We start from the raw sequence: 21841 nt of genomic DNA on the forward strand, positions 1-21841 counted from the left end.
TATAAAAATAAGGGTGAAAATAGGAATTGGAATAAAAAATATATATATATAAATGTGAATTGCACAATAAATGAATTAGATGCCTAAAATAAATGATGCTATGTATGCTAAACTCAATCTATAATCAACAGTGAAAACTTTAAAAAAATATACTAAAAAATATAATAAAAAATACCCAATGTGCCTGTGACTGTGGTGATGGCGTAACCAAGAACTTTGGTATACAAATTCAATCAAATAACCATAAAGCAAAAACCAAAAAATTCAAATTTGTACAATTGTGAAACACAAGTGAAAAAATAAAATATGAAAAGTGCAACAAATATATACACACTGTGTTAAGTTTCGAAAAATTCCCAATTGTAGATATGAAAATTGGGAAAAAATACAAGAAAAATTAGAGATATTAGTCCATAATATAAAAAATATAAAAAATATAAGAAATAGAGATTTAGTCCATAATATAAAAAAATGGAAATTAGATAGTGAAAAAAGAGAGATTTTCTATGTATAGAAGAGGAATGGAGGGAGTAACTTCGCTTGTCCGTTCGTGTTTATGAATTTTGCTCTCACCAGAAATACGACCCCGTCCGGGGTGGATCAGCCTCCACAGTATAAGCCACTGTGTCGCTTCTTGGGCTGTCTTTGCTGGAATGCTGGGGAGATCCCTCGTTCCTCCGTGTGGATGTTGTACCTGTCTCACTGGTGGACGAGTGCTACCTTCGATTGGCATCCACGTCCGGCGTTTATTTGATCCCCGGCGCAACGAATCTTTTCCTCAGGATGACTTATAAAAACCTGCGCCGGGGATCAAATAAACGCCGGACGTGGATGCCAATCGAAGGTAGCACTCGCCCACCAGTGAGACAGGTACAACATCCCCATGGAGGAACGAGGGATCTCCCCAGCATTCCAGCAAAGACAGCCCAAGAAGCGACACAGTACTGCAGGGCTATTTACTCTGCAGTGCATCCAGAGGAGGTGAGCATCTAATCATAGCTGAGAATGTCTTAGATAGGAGGCAGCACTGGTCTGATCATGTGGATGAAGGAAGCCCACTGGAGCCAGGAATAAGTTAAGCATTACTCCTTATTCCTGTACCACCTAAATATTGGTAATAATGCAAATTCATAAGTGATTGTCAGATATGTTTCCAGTGTGTATGCTATTTTTTTCCTTTCCACTGCATACAAAATGGAATTCCTTTGTAGAATTAGGTGAATAAAAAATTCATAGAGACTACACAAACTTGTTTTTTTAATTCTGGTGTAATTCACAATCATATATGTATAAGCAGATTTACCATGCATTACTGCAACCTGTGGTAACAACTTACACTCTGTGATGTGTGTTGTAGTGTTTTTATTTAGAATGGCAACTCCATATAAAGTAAACTCACTACTGATGGACCAGCACCACATTGCAGTGCACCACAACACAAATACTCTGCATTGTGGAACATTGCATTGAAAAAAAGTTACTCTTCTGGTTTTCTGTTCTACTCTGCATTGGCAGCCCATTCTAAAGATAACAAAAATAATAAAGTGGTAGGTTGTTAGGTCTTAATATACAAAAATAATATTTTTGGGTTCGAGGACCCCGGTGGCTTGAGTGGCCTAGCCAAGATGATATCAATCCCGCGTATGCACACAGGAGTCACAATCGTGTCACAATCGTGTCACAATCGTGTCACAACGCTCTGGAATGACGGCATATTCAGTGAGCCCTCAATTCAGAGTGCACAGCACATGCACTGGTGATGTCACTGACTGCAAAACATTTGAATATCTCCTAAACAGTGCACATTTAGGAGATATTTATTGTACCTACAGGTAAGTTTTTTTATAAGCTTACCTGTAAGTAAAAAAAGTGACCAGGCAGAGTTTTCTACCGCTTTAACGTGCATGCCATAATGCAACTCAGCAAAGGAAGATCGTTTTAAGGGGGCCCTAATGAAGATATCTTCTTTACTGGATGTTTTTAACTGGTATTAAACCTCTGTGTGCTGGGTTTGCCATTGCATGGTTATGATAATGTAACTCCTGCACATGCGCACAGCAATTACGTCATCCCAGGCACCTGGTCCATTCCTAGTATCTGATAGAAGCTTAAAATGAGCTAGAAGTGTACACTGCATAGAAAATGTACCATACAATGTATGCAGAAATTAATAAATTGCTAGGGGGAAAAAAAAAAAAATATATATATATATATACTTTACAAGTCTCTTCTGCAACAAATTCCTAACTCCTAGCATTATATACAGTGCCTATAAAAAGTATTCACCCCCATGGCTTTTTACCTATTTTGTTACATTACAGCCTTTAGTTTAATTATTTTTTTTAATCTGTATTATATGTGATGGATCAGAACACAATAGTCCAAGTTGGTGAAGTAAAATTAGAAAAATATAAACATAAAACTATTTTTCAGAAATAAAAAAACAGATAATTGGCATGTGTATATGTATTCACCCCCTTTGTTATGAAGCCCATAAAAAGCTCTGGTGCAACCAATTACCTTCAGAAGTCACATAATTAGTGAAATGATGTCCACCTGTGTGCAATCCAAGTGTCACATGATCTGTCATTACATATACACACCTTTTTGAAAGGCCCCAGAGGCTGCAACATCTAAGCAAGAGGCACCACTAACCAAACACTGCCACAAAGACCAAGGAACTCTCCAAACAAGTAAAGGACAATGTTGTTGAGAAGTTTAAGTCAGGGTTGGGTTATAAAAAATCTTTGATGTTCCCTAGGAGCACCATCAAATCTATCATAACCAAATGAAAAGAACATGGCACAGCAGCAAACCTGTCAAGAGAAGGCCCCACACCAAAACTCACAGACCGGGCAAGGAGGGCATTAATCAGAGAGGCAGCACAGAGACCTAAGGTAACCCTGAAGGAGCTGCAGAGTTCCACAGCAAAGACTGGAGTATCTGTACATAGGACGACAATAAGCCGTACGCTCCATAGACTAAGGCTTTATGGCAGAGTAGCCAGAAGAAAGCCAATACTTTCAGCAAAAAACAAAATGGAAAGTTTTGAGTTTGCGAAAAGGCATGTGGGAGACTCCCAAAATGTATTGAGGAAGGTGCTCTGGTCTGATGAGACTAAAATGTAACTTTTTGACCATCAAAGAAACCGCTATGTCTGACGCAAACCCAACACATCACATTACCCAAAGAACACCATCAAAACATGGTGGTGGTAGCATCATGCTGTGTGGATGTTTTTCAGCAATTGGGACTGGGAAACTGGTCAGAGTTGAGGCAAAGATGGATGGTGCTAAATAAAGGGATATACTTGAGCAAAACCTGTACCACTCTGTGTGTGATTTGAGGCTAGGGCGGTGGTTCACCTTCCAGCAGGACAGTGACCCCAAACACACTGCTAAAGCAACACTTGAGAAGTTTAAGGGGAAACATGTGTTGAAATGGCCTAGTCAAAGAAAATCTGTGGTCAGACTTAAAGATTGCTGTTCACCAGCGCAAATCATCCAACTTTAAGGAGCTGGAGCAGTTTTGCAAAGAGCAATGGGCAAAAATCGCATTGGTAAGATGTGGTAAATTCATAAATCCAGAGCGACTTGGAGCTGTGATAGCTGCAAAAGGTGGCTCTACAAAGTAATGCCTTTAGGGGGGTGAAGAGTTATGCACATTGAATTTTTCTGTTATTTTGTCATATTTTATTGCTTCACAATAAAAAATAAAAAAAATCTTCAAAGTTGTTGGCATGTTCTGTAAAATAAATGATGCAAATTCTCAACAATGTTAATTCCAGGTTGTGAGGCAACAAAACACGAAACATGCCAAGGGGGGTGAATACTTTTGCAAAGGCACTGTTTTATATATATATATATATATATATATATACACATACACACACACTTATATATATTTAGTTTCGTTTAAGCCCACTTCATCTGTTGAATTGATCCAGGTAGCCCCATTCTCTACTTGCATCATCCCTGCTCAGGGGAGCTGAGTCAGATTTCACCTGTTGCACCTTTGGTGTTATGGCAATTTTGTTTAGTGTTCTGTTTCTGCTACAATTTCTGATTAGACAGATTTATCATCCTGTGAGTGTGGACGGAAGGATCCCTGCAATGCAGCTCTAATACTAAATGGACTTTGACAAGTGTACGTAAGCACAGGTATGAACACAAAGTTTAGTAACAGCAATAAAAACCTTGCATAGGTAGTGTAACTGGAAAAACTGGCTCTGTTGTCATGTTACCTTAGTGTTTCCTGATCTTTCTAACGCTAGATCATAATCATCTGTGCATTCACAGGAGATGCATTATGTGAATACATCTTGTCACAAGACATTTGAATTAGGCTTGCTTACACAAGAGAAGGCATAGATGGTATGTGAACAAACAAAATGCCATTTACAGCAAACACCAATCCATTGATCTTTAACTTTTAGCCCCTGTACACACGGTCGGACATTCTGCCAACCAAATCCGTTGGATTTTGTCCGATGGATTTTGTCCAACGGATTGTGTCCAAAACTGTTGCATACACACGGTCGGACCAAGTTGTCGGAAAATCCGATCGTTCAGAACGTGATGACGTTATTTTGTTACGATGGGACTATGTTCAGGCTAGTAGCCAATAGCTTTGGTGTAGGAATTTGATCTGAGCATGCGTGGCACTTTGTCCGATCGGAATTCTCTACACATGATCGGAGTATGTCCGATCGGACCAGTTTGTCGGAAAATATTTCCAACAAGTTGGAAAATTGGGTCCGACGGATATTCCGACGGAATCAGTCCGATGCATACCACACACAGTCAGATTATCCGACAACACGGTCCGATAGGACACATTCCGATGGATTCTCCGACCACGTGTACAAGGGCTAAGGATGCCATCAAATCCAAACGTGTGATATAGGTAATCCTAAGTAAACTGGTCTGGGAGCATAACAAGAGAAAAAATGTTTATCAGACATTACAATTGTTTAAATGCACCAGACATTGCTACAGTATGTAATGTGTCAAATTTGGCAGCTTATGGTGCTAAACAGGGGCGGACTGACCATTGGGCCACTCGGGCACTGCCCGAGGGCCCCATGCCACTAGGGGGCCCCATCAGGGTTGCCAGCCTCAGTAAAACCATGGACAGTATGTCAAAATTTGTGCTTTTTTTTCTGTCTCTGAAATGTCCCTTACTGACATCCTTTTGGTCTAAAAATCCAGAGATTATAGCTGCTCCACCTCTCCAGTACCTTCCAATAGAAACATGTCTGTGCATACTGTGTGATTGTATACTATGTATGTGTGTTTGTGTATACTGTGTGGCCCCATAATCTCTGATTGCCTGGGGGACCCATAATCTCCTATTGCCCGAGGGCCCCATGAGTTGTCAGTCCGCCCCTGGTGCTAAATGTGATGTAGTATGATGCACACGTTTATATCCCCTGAATTAGGCTGCTCCTTTTCCTAAGCTTTAATACTAGCATTAATAGAGAACTAAATGATAGCATCAACTTATAATATCTAAGAGTGGTGAGCGAATGTGTCCAGGTTTGAACTACGGGGTGCTTGATGAATCCTGTTAGAAACAACTTGGCTATATTTGAAAGCTTCCTGGGCTGTCAATTACATAGCCTGTCTGCCTGCCTCTTGACAGCGTATGTAAACTTGCAAGGCAGATTATTGCAGCATTTTTGTAATCATACCCAATTTTCCAAATGAAAAAAATGGGCCCTCCTTCCCCCAGAGTCCCATTCTCTCCCTGAATTCATGTCTGTGGGGGAGCACTTTCAGGGCTAATAGGCAAGCTATTGTTATAAAAAATGTATGGGTAGCTGGGTACTGCTATGGCAGTGAGGTAAAACATGTTTAAATAAATACTGTACAGCAGGAAGTGGATGCTTTTTGCAGCTTCAAGGGTGATATGGGAATACATATAAATTCTTTAAATTACCGTTTTTGGGATATCTTATATTTATTCATGATATTATGGAACAGTATGATATTAATGGACAGCCTCAGCAACAGTGTACTTTGGCAGTGCATATGTAGCGGTACCCCCATGGGGCCCCTGAGTGTAGTAGTTCCACCCGTCACCCTGCCCCAGCCCGGCATTCACTTTCAGTCACTCTCCAGACAATGAACAACAGCTTTGTTTTTGTTATTTTATTGAGGGATTAAACTTCGGTGGGGTAAAGGGATAATGGGATGCCCAGAATCAATAGTATTAAACAATGAGGTGATTGATTGGAACCTCTATTCACACTCTCTATAGCTCCAGACTTCTCACAATGTTTTTTTGTATACTGTTAGTTTCTCTCCTGTGCAATACTTGGTTCCTGGCACAGCTAGCACATGGTTAGGCCCAACTCTGAATTAAGCCCAACTTTAGGGATTTGCCATTTGCTGACAGGGACCATGAGTCCCTTTGGCGTGGCAACCAATGATGAAAGAAAGTCTTTTAGTGATAGCTGTATTTGTGGTGGACTACTTATTCCAGTCAGTCCTATGCAGACTCTGACAGCCCCCCTGGTGCAGCAACCCGACTTCAATGCCAGTAACATCACAGCCTCTCCCACTGGCTCTACATCCACTCCTGGAATGCCTCTCCCAGCTCTCCCTACTGTGCCTGTCACTCACGACACCTGTCCTCTGCTGTTCCTGTTCAGGAAACCCATTTGGTTATGTGGGGTTCCTTCACAGCTCTGAGCCCCTGGCCCAAGGTCCCACCTCCCAGACTGGGGGGATCCCGCCAAGGCCCTGACAGCCTAACATTCCATTTCTCAGTTTTTTCACCTGATCAACTCCTCCCCAGCTGGGCTGACCCAAGGTATTTAAGGAGGCCTGCCCCTGCCAATCCTAGTTAGGGATTGATCAGGACTTCTTGCAACACCCCAGACAGCTCCACCTCAGCCCCCACATCAAAACAAACAGGCCTAGCTTTTAGCTAGGCATGACAAAATTTACCTGCAGTGGCCAAAAAACTAACTCTAGCACCTACCTAAGGTGGAGGGTGCTACACATATTTGGATGGATGCGGAAATTATTCTTTCTTTTAGGAGCAGCTTTGATTACAAAGAGCAGAAGAACCCCAATCTGTTTTATTTCAGATAAAAATGTATTATTTTCAGGTAGTTTTAGTAGTGATGCATGCTTTTTTGCCAAGCAGTAATAAGCCTGATGGAGATGAAAATTAGCAGTAGATTATCTTATTATGTCCCTGTTCTTGCTGATGCAAAACTGTCCTACAACAATTCCTAAAAGAAAATCCCTCCCCCCCCCCCCGGTTCTGCAGTGAGAACTGAGCAATCAAACACCGCTGATCACTCCCCCTCTGTTCTGAGCAGAGAGCCATGACTGTCAGTCAGCAGCTCTCTGCTCTCCCCTCCAGCACTCATTAGAGGGCTGGGCTGTGGAGGAGTCAGAGGAGCTGACTGAGGCTCTCAGCAGATCGGAACGAAAAACAGGTCACAGGAGTGCAGAGCAAACTGCACTCCTGTGATCCATAGGAGAAGTATGGCCAAAAAAGTTTAGGCCATACTAATTTAATATATAGAGGAAAAGTTGTGCAAAGAGAAAACTAGGTGAGCGGCCAACACTCCACTGGACACAAAGTGCAAAACAAAAAAAAATTGTGTAGCACTCAATATACCTATACAAACAGTAAAACCTTCAGTGAAAGTGAATAAATCAGATGTATCAAATGTATCATATTGGTCCATCATAAACAGACAGTGTGTGAATATTGTGAAAAGAAGTCCATAATTTGTGGATCAAATACAGTGATGAATCTTGAGTGATACTTGATCATGAAGTGCAGACGACAAAATGTAGTGAGGTTGGCACCCTTACCGGACAAGGTGGACAAATTTACTGTACAGCACGTGGGTCAAACAGGTATTGTTGAAGAAATTACCTTGATTAACCATACGAAGGCAATGACTGGAAGATGAGCTTCAATATTAAACAGGTGATCCCACATCGAAAGATAAACTCTGAGATGAATGGCAAGTATATCTCATATGAGGTAATCCACATAGTGTAACTCTGTATGGTCTTTTTATTAAAAAAAAAAAAAAAAAAAAGAGGGGTTTACACTTACAAGAAAACAGATAAAACAAGATTGTATCCCAAAAGGTATAGAGCGATTGCCGTGAACAGTAACCCTTTTTTTCAAACATTGCAGCGTATACGTACACACACAAACATATCCACGCTTTAAATAGGGTATCCCTAAAGTCCTAGCATCAAGATACAAAATAACATTCTTCCAGCCTCTAAACATGTGTTTCTTAAAATATCACAAAATTTGGCAATCAATACCCTTTTTATTTTTATTTTTTTTGAGCATGTGCAATTTCCCCACTTTTTCCAGTGGGTACTGAAAATCACTCTTGGCAGCTTTGGCCACACTCCACTTTGCAGTCCAACAAAATTACCAGTGATACTCCTTACATAAACCATTGTCAATCTAAATATAATATCTGTTGATTTAAATGGTTGGTCATCTTTTTTACATGCTATGCTCTGTAGCAAAAGCTGCATTGGACATATTCTTTCGTTTTATTTATTGCTTTTAACACAACAAGTATAAGGGCCACACACAAAAATAAACTATTTACATTACTTCAGTGTTGACTCTCCTCCTTCTTCCAGACCCTGACTCAGTGAAAATAACACAGTAATAATAAGGCCACCTGTTTTTAGTAACAGTACATTACAATATGTCTGACAATTACCTACATGTTAAATCCCACTACACATGTATGCTATTAGGTGCCACTCAATCCGCTACCATAGTTTCACAATTCATCAAACTGGCCCACACTTTATCAAATTTCTGCGGTATGCCCCTACTAATGTATGTAGCCTTATATAAAGGTGCAGCCCTATTAACCACAAATTTCCACGCTAATACAGATGACTGGGCTTTTTCCATGATAACACTATCATTTTCCTAGCATAATATATTAGGATTGTCAGCAGAGCACGAGTTACTCTTTTTGGGGCTAGATTGTCCACCAGTCCCAGAAGGCACACCTCTATTATGGGCTGTATAGGAATGGTGGTTACTTCTGTTATGCATTCTGTGACCCCCTTCCAAAATGTTTGGATGTTCGAGCAATTCCAAAATATATGCATGAAATCAGCAGTAAAGGAACTGCACCACCAGCAATCAGGTGACTGGGTGGGGAACATCTTAGCCAATCTTGCTGGAGTAAGATATATACGGTGCAAGAATTTAAAGAGGGATTCCACTGGAAACAAAAATATTAGAAACCAGCAGCTATAAATACTACAGCTGCTGACTTTTAATAAATGGACACTCACCTGTCCCAGGGTCCAGCGATGTCGGTAGCCGAGGCCGATCGATCACTCGGCTCTCGGCTGCTGCCGCCGCCATTCTTGGTGAGGGAATCAGGAAGTGAAGCGTTGCGGCTTCACTTCCCGGTTCCCTGCTGCGCATGCGCGAGTCGTGCAGCACAATGGGAATGCTCCGCGCTGTCTCTGGGACCCGTGTGTGTCCCAGCAGACAACGCACCGGGACAGGAAACAGCATAGACTCCCGTGGGAGTCTATGCCCGGAAGTGAGTGCAAATACCTGTCTTAGACAGGCATATGGAAGGGTTCCGATGAGCGGACGTTGGAACGCCACTTTAAATTGAATGAGTTGGTCCCTAGCAGAGACCAATCTAGTAAAATGAATGTCCCATACATCATCCCAGGCATCCTAGTCCATCTGGGGGAACACCTCGCCCCACACCGCCCTACACTTTGCAAGGAGATCTCCTCACTCACTTTATTGCCAGTGTTATCCTCAAGTAGAGTGAACCACCTGTGCACAAATACTAGCTGACCCGCTAAGTAATACCTGTGGAAGACCAGGACCGCCAGTCCCCCTTGTTTCCATGGCAGTTGTAACACTCAGAGTTTAATTCGGGGGTGTCGCCCCTGCCACAGGAAAGTCATTATGAGTTGATCTATTTTTTTGAATATATATCTCTGTATCCAAACAGGGGAATTCCGAAATATATATAAAAACAAAGGTAAAAATTCAAATTTCACTAAATTCACCCTACCTATGAATGCCAAAGGTAGTATCTGCCATACTTGCAGTCTGGATTTTAGTTTACTCAAAAGTGGATCGACATTCAAGCTAATAAAGGCTGATACACATTTGGAGATATGTAACCCCAGATATTTGATTACTTCCACCCACTGTAAAGGACAATCTGCGGGAATCTCACATCCTAAGTGAGAGAATCTGGGATTTCCCCCAGTTAACTTTTAGACCCGAAAAATAAGCGATGGAATTAAGGATGTCTAAAGCCTCCAATAGGGAATTATTGGAGTCTCGCAAAAAAAAAGAACCATATCGTCTGCATATAGTGCATTTTTTTCAGTCAAATTACCCACCTGAATCCGCTGTACCTCCTCAGAGGCTCGCAAGGTCATGGCCAAGGGTTCAATCATAATAGAGAAAAGACCCGGGGATAAAGGGCATTCCTGGCGAGTGTCCCTATATACTGGAAAAAATTTGGATAACATATTTAGCTTTATGGCTGCTGTGGGGCAATGATATAGAATGTCAATCCACTTGAACTGAACTGGGGACCGAAACCGAATACCTCTAGTACCACGTAATTCCAGTCCATGGAATCAAAGGCCATTTCCGTATCTACTAAGACCAGTATCCCACCGCTGGAACTATCTGGGCCCAAATGTGTATGAGTGAAATCCCTGTGCAGAAGAAGATCTGTGGCCCTTTTGGGCATAAAACCTGTTTGGTCGGGGGAAATAACATGCTGCAGCACCGACATAAGTCTAGTAGCTAACAGTTTGGTCAGTATTTTGAAGTCCATATTTAATGTGGAGATGGGTCTATATGACGAACACTGCAGTGGGTCTTTATCCAGCTATCTTAGTATTGGTGGTAGCACTCAATTGGAAAGCCCGTCCGGTCCAGGAGCCTTACCACTAGAAAATGACCCTATTGTGGAAACGACCTCCTCCTCCCTGAATGCAGCATTCCAGAAATTGTCTAGATTCCTCGGGCAACTGAAGGGTCCCCAATGTGTCCCTGAGGTCACCAGTGTCATGGGGATCTGTAGGGGAGTATCGAGACCTTTAGAAGGATACAAACTCCCATACTATATCTTCCCTGTCCCTCAATAGTTGTCCTGACGGGGACAATATGCAGGGAACTACTGTCGGGAACGTGTCCCCTGCTGTCAGAAGAGCCAAGAGCTTGCCATTTTTATCTCCTTTTTCAAAAATACGCGCCACACTCCTTCGCAGTTGACAAGTAGTCATGTCCTGATAATGGAGAGATACATTCCTCCTTGCGAACTGCAACTGAGCCAACGTGTCAGAAGAAGGTGAATCCGCATGTGCATTCCTGTTGCTTGTCCTGAAGTTGTTTTTCTATACTATTCTGTCTTCTCAGGGCTTTTATGGCTGATATGTTTACCCCCTTAGTAATGGCCTTGAAGGCCTCCCATTCAGTGTTCACTGATTCATTAATCTGCTAAAATGTATCAATGTGTGGTTTTGGACATACGGTATTCTTTTTTGGTGGTGTTGTAAAATATACTAATCTGACAAACACCAACCAAGTCCTAACAATTTCCTCTAATAACACAAAAAGTCGTTGGCACTCTGACTGGAAAAAATTACTCACAATTCTTGTAACCAGCAGGGTGATTTAATCAAGAAAACCTATGTTTTCCTTGAATGAATACAGCTTAATTCCACTAACTGCATAACTGTTCAAGGCTAGGTTCACACTGCGGAGATCCAATTTTGATATGACTTTTAGTGCAATTATGTAGTGCAACTTGAATGGCACTTTGAAGTGGTTTGCATATTCTATGGGGCCTTAATTGTGCTGGAATTGCAGCAAAGTAGTACAGGAACCTTTACCAGAATAACACTGTGCTGAGTTGCATTGATGTGATCGGGCACCATTGAAAACAATGTGATTTCCATTGTCATGTGGTCCTCTGCAACTCAAGCTGCATCTGAAATTGCACTAGTGTGAACAAAGCCCAAAATAAAACAACAAGGTACGGGATGAAAATAAGCCACCTTTTTTTCTCCAAAGTGCAGTGGTTTTTTTACTAGTATTTTCTCTGCTATGTCCCCTTCACTCAAAATAAAAATGCCCAAGGCAGCGGCTACAGTATCAGCAAGCAGATGGTATTTGCAGCTGCTCCTTTTATTCTCATATCAAGATGCATGTTAAACCACAGGCATAATCCCAGGTGATCAAGCACATTTGTCTTCTCAGTAGCAGCAACATTTTGTGGAATCATCTGACTGTTACAGTGTAGTATGGAACCAGAGCTCCACTAATACTTCCTTTTCAAGCCATATAGCCAGGGTTTGCTAGCCTGGTGAAAATTGAATAATGAATGGCGCAGTGCTAAAGTATATACCCCCTACCTCTATCATAAACGAATGTGAAATCATAAATCACAGACAGCTTAACTCAGTGGTGACATAACAATCCCAACTTATTTACAGTGTAAGGCCGCGTACACACGGGCGGACTGTCTGTCCAACTTAGTCCGCTGAAACACATTTCAGCGGACAGTCCGCTCGTGTGTGGGCTTCAGCGGACTTTTTCAGCGGACAGTCTGGCGGACTAAGTCTTTCGGAATTTCCGTAATATTGTCCGTCCAACTTTGGTTTCAGCGGACAGTCCGCTCGTGAGTAGGCAAGTTGGACGGACTAAGTATGGCGCATGCTCAGAAAGGATTTACACGGCGAAAGGTTGCATTGCTGTGTATTGGACGTCCTATTTCTAGTCCCGTCGTACGTGCTGTACACGTCATCGCGCAAGCTTTCAACGGACTGTCTGTTCATCGTGTGTGGTCAAGTCCGTTCATTCAAAAGTAGGACGGACTGTCTGTCGGATTGTCTGACAGACTTAGTTGGCCAGACAGTCCGCCCGTGTGTACGCGGCTTAATATGTCACAACTCAATACATTCACCATATAACAATTTATTATCTCAATCCAAAGCAAATAACATCAAAACATAATGCACATCAACATATAATGCAATAAGTGTCTTTAAAGTATCCAAACAATCAACATTTTCATTGTAAAAGTATGGAATCCACCTGTATGTGAAATAGTGCAATATTCAGATCCTTTGCAACCTACAGTGCATATAACATGTGCTCTCCACTGTAAAAATGCTGTCACCTTCTAGATTTGGCCTGAGTTCTGAACTAACATGTATCAGACAGGTCAAAATAGCCTTATGTCGTTTCCTATGGATCACAGATCCCTCCTTGGGAAAAACAGCATTCCTCATGAGTAAGGTGAAAAAAGACTCTCATACAGGTCACAGATCCCTCACTAGGAAATACAATGTTTCTCACAAACAATGAGAGAAAAGTGACACATAGTGCAGAACCCACACCTCCCAACTGTTCCTGATTTGGAGGGACTGTCTCTGATTTGTCTGTTATTTTGGTCTGATCCATATAGTTGTATATAAAATGCACTTTTTATCTTTCAAAAAGTGTTTCCCAACCCTAAACCTTTCATCCAATTTCTAAATTGCTGCATTTGTACATTTTAAAAGCCAATATAAAGCAATGGTAGTGGTAAAAAAAGTCCTTGTGGATTTAATTAACCTTTTTTTTAGTTAATTCTCCTTTAAGTGGGTGTAGCAGGGGGTATGTCCTATGCCTACATATGTTAGTTAGTAGGTGTCCCTCGTTCCCATCTCAAAATGTTCGGAGGTATGTAAAAACATACAACCAGCTTTATTAAAAAGATGGAATCCATTATGCCAAGGGTCTCCAACTCCCAAGCTGCGGTCCACTACTGGGCAGCAATGTCTCCTCTTTCACCACCGGGCCACAAAGTCTCCACAATCTGAGGTGGCGGTGGGCGAGCAGAAAGATCACTGCCAACATTGCACTTTCGCCCCCACACAACCCTACCGCTACACTGTTGGGGGTGAAGCAGACGAGCCGAGAGATTACATCACCTCTCACCGCCTGCCAGCATCACCGCTGTTCCGTCCACACAGCCTGGCCGGTATACTGTTGGGGGTAAATGGGGGAGCAGAGAGATATCATCTCTCACCACCCGCCCCACATCCGCTGTTCTCTCTCTCACGTGGAACCCACCACTCCACTGTAGGAGTGTGTCTAGAAGGCAGGAGACAGTGGCATGTGCAATCTGCCTCTGGTGACATGTGGCTGTGGCAATCTGCATCTGGTGGCATGTGGCAAGTGACTGTGGCAGTCTGCATCTGGTGGCAGTCTGCATCTGTTGGCATGTGGCAATCTGCATCTGGTGGCATGTGACTGTGGCAATCTGCATCTGGTGGCATGTGGCAAGTGACTGTGGCAATCTGCATCTGGTGGCAATCTGCATCTGGTGGCATGTGACTGTGGCATGTGGCAATCTAAATCTGGTGACAGGCGATGTGGAAAGTGGCATCCTGGTGATAGGCACCATGGCAAGCTGCATCTGGTGGCAAGTGACAAGCTGCATCTGGTGGCAGATTCTGCATTATGGTGAGTTGAACTATTTTATTTTATACTATAATATAATAATAAAAATAATGCGCTTCAATCATCCTGGCACCATATTAACCATGGTGTTGAAACCGTATCATCACCCAGACCCCCCCCCCCCCCCTCCCCGGGCCTTGGCACAATTTCCATCCACAATGCTGGTCCCCATGACAAAAAGTTTGGGGACCACTGCATTATGAGATTGCAGGTACCAGAAGGCAAGTGTTGCAGATTGCCAGAGTAAAACTTCACAGTGCTCAGAGCTGTAGTAATAGTAGTCAGTAGCCACCCTCTCCACACAGATGAACCTCACCTCCTTAAAGGGATTCTAAAGCCAACATTTTTTTTTAACTTAATACATTCCCTGCATTAAGGTAAAAAATGTATTTCCGTGCTCCTCCAGCTCCATAAATACTTACATGAGTCCTGTGCCTGGTTGCATCTCCTCTCTCACTCTACTCACAAGGACTGATGCAGCAGCGAGAGCCATTGGTTCCTGCTGCTGTCAATCAAATGTTGTGAGGAGGCAGTATGGGTTGTACGAGAAAAACGCTGTGTGTGTTTATGGACGGACACAGCCTGACCCAATACAAGCACACATCTGCCCTCATAGCAAGTGGCTTGTTATGGGAGCAGACACAGAAGTGGAGGAGTGGACATCGCTGGTGAGAGACCTTAGAAAAGGAGGCTCTGAGCCGCTCTGTGCAAAAACATTAAGTATAACATGTTAATCATTTTATTTTAAAAAGGTGGCTTTAGAAACTTTAACCTGTATTCACTGCCAGGGCCGCTGATAGGGCAGTACAACCAGCCTTGTTGTACGGGGCCCGGCCAGCAGGGGGGGGGGCCCGAGCAGCTGTTAACTTCTAGCTAAAAAAAAGTGAAATAACTATATTAACCCGCACCCACTTGATTACTAAGGTATATAAGGAATATATATTCATTTCTTGGGCCCCATCAGGTTACCAGAATTTTAGGATGACCAAAAATAGTGGAAATCATGGAACATCTGCCACCTTCTCTCTACACTGAGAATGAACATTGAAGTGCATAACCCTAAGCTGCTCTGGGTTCAGAGTTGTAAAAATCAAGGCACAGAGTGTGGGTGAGCTGGAGACAGACTTGGGACTCCCTGTCCCCAATATGCTTGGACTACAGGCAAAGGATTTATCAAGGTCTAATAGAGAGGACCTGTCCCTACTACCAGCCCCATTATGATAGTAGTAAAATGAGAAAAACCTTGTAAAATAAGAAGAGCGGGGGAGGGGGGATTAATTAGTTTGTATGGTAAGTAAATAAGGAGTATTTTTAACTTCTAACCATGTTTTTTTTAAAGAAAAAATTGTAGTAGCTGAGGGATCTTAACATTGCAAACTAAAAAAAAAGGAGATTTCAGTGGGGATTTTAAGGCTCAGCTCAAGCCCAAACCAAAATCTTTTATTTTTGCATAGAATAGAGTAGCATAAGAATATTAGTTTTTCCTGGATTTGTGCCCATTGAAGATATTTCCTCCTAAAGAGGATCTTCAGACTTTACAAAACAAATAAAAGTCAACGGCTACAAATACTGTACTGAGCGTACCCCAAACTGAACCTTGGTACATTTGGCTGATCACTTATTAGCAAAAGTAGCTGATTGAAAAAGCGGCAAAATGTCTTTATCATTACAAAACAAGTCCAGCTGAATGTGACTACTACTAACTGTCCGTAGAAACATCTCTAGACAAAAAGATATTTAGTGTAGGAATTTTCAGATCCATTTAATCAGACCTATGAGTAACCTTGCAAGCCTGCATGGATACATTCCTAGAATTGCACAATATAGAACAATTCAGATTTCAGTCAACAGGATTCCAGTCTCTTTAGTCCTTAGTCCATTGGGAGTTGGGACAAACAGTGTTCTTCTTCCTACATGACAATCTTCATACCATGTCAATGCAAAGCTCAAGTAAGTATCATTGCTCCTCCAAATCAACCTGGATCAAGTATCTCACAAGGTCAGCCTCATGGATCAACTAGCCAGTTTAGCCAAGAGAGATAAATGCTAAATCCAGATCTAAAAGGAAATAGAAACATCCATAGTGTTCTTTGTGTTTATCTTATTAAATGAAACCAATAAAATTGCACTCACATGGAGGATGAGAACAAACGTTCCCAATGCAGTAAAACAAGCTATGTACCACTGTTGTATAAATACTCAGAAATATGCAGTGCAGATTGCTCCACACACAAGCACCGTCACCTCTCCCTCGGACCACCAGGTTCCTAGCAATGTATTTTGTCATCTATGACATCATCGGGGCAAACCTGATGAAATGTGTTGGTAAACACATTTCATGGTCTGGAGACCTGCCATTACTTGAATCTCAGGAGTAGTGCTTGTTCTGGGACAGGCACATTCTGATGCATGATCTTTTTTATTAACTAATGTACAATAGAATAAGAATTTTCATAATTTCTTGTACTCATGGTAGGTTTCAATAGAACAGGAACAAAGGAGAAATCAGCAACAAAAGCTGAAGAGGTTTTATCCTCGCGGTATGCGTTTTGCCAGCAAACAGATGCACACACTGTCTCCCTTAATGTCCTTCTTGCATCTTCCTAAACCCGGGAATAAGGATGAGCTCCAGCGTGTTCACATGGTCCACGTGCAGAGCCCGCCAGGAAGTTGGCGCATCGCTGTGCTAATTACAGGCAGTGAGACATTGCCCGATCTCAGAAGCTGTGCACCAGGGCAATGTCTCACTGTCTGTGATTAGCGCAGCGCTGCGCCAACTTCCTGGCGGGCTCTGCGCGTGGACCATGTGAACACGCTGGAGCTCATCCGTTCCCTTTTTCCTCTCCACAGAGATCCAGTAAATCTGTAATTCCTCCACCCAGTCCCTCTGTCAGCTAGAGCAGGAACTGCCATGGAGACAGTGAAAACTGCTGCTCCTCTTATGTCAGTGCTGCGGACTGGGACGACAACCATGATTTAAGCCCCCCAAATCAAATATAATAGTTGGCTAAAAGCACCACATTATGGTCTTGCAAAACTGGGAACGTGTGCAGGACATAAACATTTAAATTTTAATTATAGCCATGCTTAGCTTACAGTGGAATACATAGTTTTATTATTACCATGTATAACAGCGTTGTATTGATGTCAGTTATTGTATATGTAACAAAATAAATGTAGCCAAGACTGCAGCAGCGCAAGTGACATTTACAGACACAGCTGCAGGAGAAGGTGCATTCACAGAACAGAGGAGTTAGTGTTAAGCCACCCTCCATTCAATAGGGGGGGTGTTCTGTAAAATTAGCCAACTCATCAGAAACTAAGCCACCTAACGTCCGGTTTCTTTAAACCCATCAGTAAGAGGAAGATGGAGATTTCGACGAATTGCTGTTTGGACAGAATACCGGCAATCGTTTACAGTCCGCTGCATGATATTATGAGTGGAGATTGTTACTCACTCCAATACTAACCAAACTGGACTGTATTTGGTTGCCAATGTTGTGTCCCAACAGCAATTCGTCACAATCTCCAATTACTGATGGTTTAAAGAAACCGAAAGTGAGGTGGTTGGAGTTTCTGATGAGTTAGCTAATTTGACAGAACAGGGGAACAAGAACATGGACTACTGGAGACTCTGAGTAGAAGTGTGAAGGACTGTGGGAAATGTAGTGCAAGAAAAGGAGACTTACTCTGTATTTTATTTTGTCCTTAGACTTCAACTCCCAGTTGCACTGAGTTGAACTGTGGAGTAAAGGAAGGGGAGTGTAACCTCACTCTGTCAATCAATATTAAAGTATAACCAGTGCTGGTGCTACCACTAGGCAAACAATGGTGCACTGTTGCCTACTTCACTACTCTCTATCTCCACGCTATGTAAGCTTTTGGTACAGTATCATAAATACCTCTGTAATTAATGTTATAACCTCTAGTGGGCGCTGTTGGGATAAAGCGTGCACATTTAGAGGGGTGCAGGGGATGCCTCTGCTGCATGTTACACAGGCAGCCACTCTGTAGTGTCATTATAGAGGCACAGCACTGGAGAACATGTCCTCCAGTGCTCCCTACTTTCATCTAGCGCCGGCTCCTGTCACACTGATGGTCGGGTAAAAGAAAATAACACATTCTGAGTTGTCCCCAGAAAAGTAATAGAGGGGTAATCTTCCAACTAGTTTTGGTGACCTGGGGGTCCCTAAGGAATTCCCCTAATTTGCAGAATATTCCTCCCTTTTCCTGTTTCGCTATGGGACAGGAAATAAATGGATATCTCCCCAATGGAACATAGCAGAAAAAAAAATTGAAAGGGGTTACAATCCTCTCTTGTTCTATCCAAAATACAAAAATGGCTATAGTTCTACTTCAACTATTTATATTCCTTATGGTGCTAGGATTAGTAAATAGATCAGATATGAAATTTACTTTTTTTTTTATATATATCATCTTCAGTCGTTCCTGGTTTCCAGGCCCAGGTGTCTTCAGGAGGGAGGGTAGGAGTGGTTTTCTCAGCCATGCACACCCTCCTGTTTTCTCAGCCATGCACACCCTCCTGCAAGCATGCTTGTGCTATGGGCAGATGGATTCCATGAAGTAGATGCTACATGAATCATTTGCCTTTACACAAGATGGCCATGGCTAGAAATGCTAGTGGGGTGTTTTCTAAAGTGATTTCCCAGCAACATAAAGCATGCAGACATGGATGGTAGAGTGAGGTTGCTTTAAATATTACAAATTTATTAAATAGTGTTTTTCGTCTGTGGTGCTCACATACAGTGTAACTCCACTTTAGGTATTTTTCCCAGGCTGGAAAAAAGAAAGACGAAGCACTCTGCAGAAAAAAAATGAGGCTGAGAAAGATTTGCTGTCCTTGGGGAAAGAGGAGAGGGGACTTCTTGTTAAGGTGCAGAAGCTATGAGCAGAGGATGGCACCTTTGAGCAGTAGAGACAAAGCGAATTCCAGAGCAGTGGAGTGAGTCCTGGATGCTGGGGAGCCTCCTGTTTAGTTAAGGAGCCTAACACTGAGGACAGAGCAGAGCGATACCCTTTGCTTGGTAAGACCTCTTTCACACTGCAGCACACCTTAAACAGCGGTAAAGCACCAGTCGTTTCTGCGGTGCTTTTGCGGCATTTTAGCAAGCTTTTCGGGACAATTTTTTTAAGGTCTCGTGACTGCGGGACCTTAAAATAAATGAAAAAAGACCAGTTTTGCTGCGCTTTCTAGCGCATTGGAGGCGCTGCCCATTCGTTTGAATGCACAGGTGTGTTTTGGGAGCACTATTTATATCACTCCTATGTCACCCCAAAGCTACTGCTTGCAGGACTTTTCCTAACGTCCTGCAAGCGCACCTCCCAGGTGTGAAAGCACTCATTACAAAGGATGGGAGGCAGTTTTCAGGTGCTTTTTAGAGGCTATTTCTAGTGCTAAAACACCTGAAAACTGCCTCAATGTGAAAGTGGCCTAAGTGGAAGGAGACCTCCTGCTGACACAGATCTGGTGAGAGGCCACTGGCCAATCCTGCACTATACCTTTATAACAGAAGAACAGAGTTGTCTGCCAGAAACACATTGTTTTTGCCCGCATCAGCTCCTAAAGAAACACTACTACCCTCAGTTTTACAACATAACGTTTTGCTCCTCAACACGCTGGCCAGAAGGAGTAGAGTATAGTGTGGTTTATCCCTCTATTAGTTAGGGTTACCCAGTACTGTAGGGTGCATAGGGGGTTGTGTTTTTTACCTATCATCGTGGTAACAGCCCTTTCCTGCTGTCATGTTAACATTGCAATGTATTTCCGCAACTGCCTAATCATTGTAGAAGATCTTGTTCGATGTTTATCCAGTATAAACAGCTCCTTCTGAGGAAAGCACATTGATCCCCTTGTCTTTAACCAGCTTGGCAGCATGCCTTTTATAAAAATTCAACAGAAACTCTTGTATTTGTAGTATTTTTTGTTGTTTACAAATGTTTTTATTGAAGTATCAGCAGCAACAATACAACATGCACAGTAATAGGGATATTACCGGTAGTTCCAAAACAATATCGCTAGAAAGTAGTAAGTAACAGCTGTAAAAGTAGCCTTTACATGAAATGTAATTATGACAAGAAATACATGGTGGCAAATCAATAAATCTAGTTTAACAAACAACAAAGAGCACCAAGAAGGTGCAAGAACAAATATAAAAACAAAGAAAAAGAGAGCCTGACTAAGATGTGGGTATAGTAAAAGAAACGGTAAGTTGCAAATAGGGAGTACCTATTAGTAAATGTTCCAGTAGTTCCATTAATTATTGAGCACAATCATAGAGTCAAGGACCGTGTGGAGGATGCGCTCCATAGGTTTGGTAGCGTCCACCCTTATCAACACCTGGACCCAAGGGGTTTCTGAAGAGCAATTCAGGACGATAACCTATTGAGCTGCACTAAACAATGTATGTAATAAACACTCACCAGAGGGGAGGAATGTCTGGGATAGGAGCAAAGAGCAAACACATTTGAGGGGTTAGGATGATAGGGGAACATGCAATCAGAGCTATTTTAAAGGCCATTTTATGCCAAAAGTGGAGTAGTTTTATGCAGTTTTAATCCAATTTTCACTAGACAGATTGCCAAACCTAAAACATATCAGTCTTATGCATACCCGTTTAGAAAAAGAAGTTGAAGTTATGACTAGGGCAACCTACCTAAACACATTAGGGACCTTTCACATGGGGTGGACTCTGCCAAGATCAGCAGGGGATCAGCAGACAGAACAGATGGCAGGTCTGTGTCCGCTCACTTTCTGCAGAGCGGACATGGACAGAGCCCACTCTGATCTATGGGCAGCCTGGTGTAAACAGACTCCACTTTACGTTTACACCTTATGGCCCTCTGATCATATCCACCTAGATGGAGGAGGACAAGAACATTTGATGATCTGAGTCAAATGTTGATTGTTAATCTTTATGCGTGGATAGGGTTAGTTCTTTGCTCAGTTAACTGTTCTGCTGTATGTTTCCCTTTCTGCTTTACTCTAGGTTCACACTTCTGTGTGTGGCTGCGGGAATTGCAGCGATTCCTGCACACCCACAACCACCCGCAGTGAAAATGCACTGCTCTGCGGAAACACGCGTGGCTGCACAGTGCGTGTGCGGGAGTCGCAGGGAAATCACATGGTCACCATGCGATTTCCCCACAACTGCATTTTTGAAAACGTGCATTCGCCTTTTTTTTTTTTTTTTTGTGAAACGCAGGCACGGCAGCCCATTGAAATGAATAGGCTGCCGCGTCTGAACAAACATGGCCTGCAAACTCACAGAGATATGAACCTAGAAAAAGTAGTTGA

This window comes from Lithobates pipiens, unplaced genomic scaffold (genome assembly GCF_037356315.1).
Source record: "Lithobates pipiens isolate NorthernLeopardFrog02 unplaced genomic scaffold, aLitPip1_a1.2 Scaffold_16, whole genome shotgun sequence".
In the NCBI taxonomy this organism is placed as follows: Eukaryota; Metazoa; Chordata; class Amphibia; order Anura; family Ranidae; genus Lithobates; species Lithobates pipiens.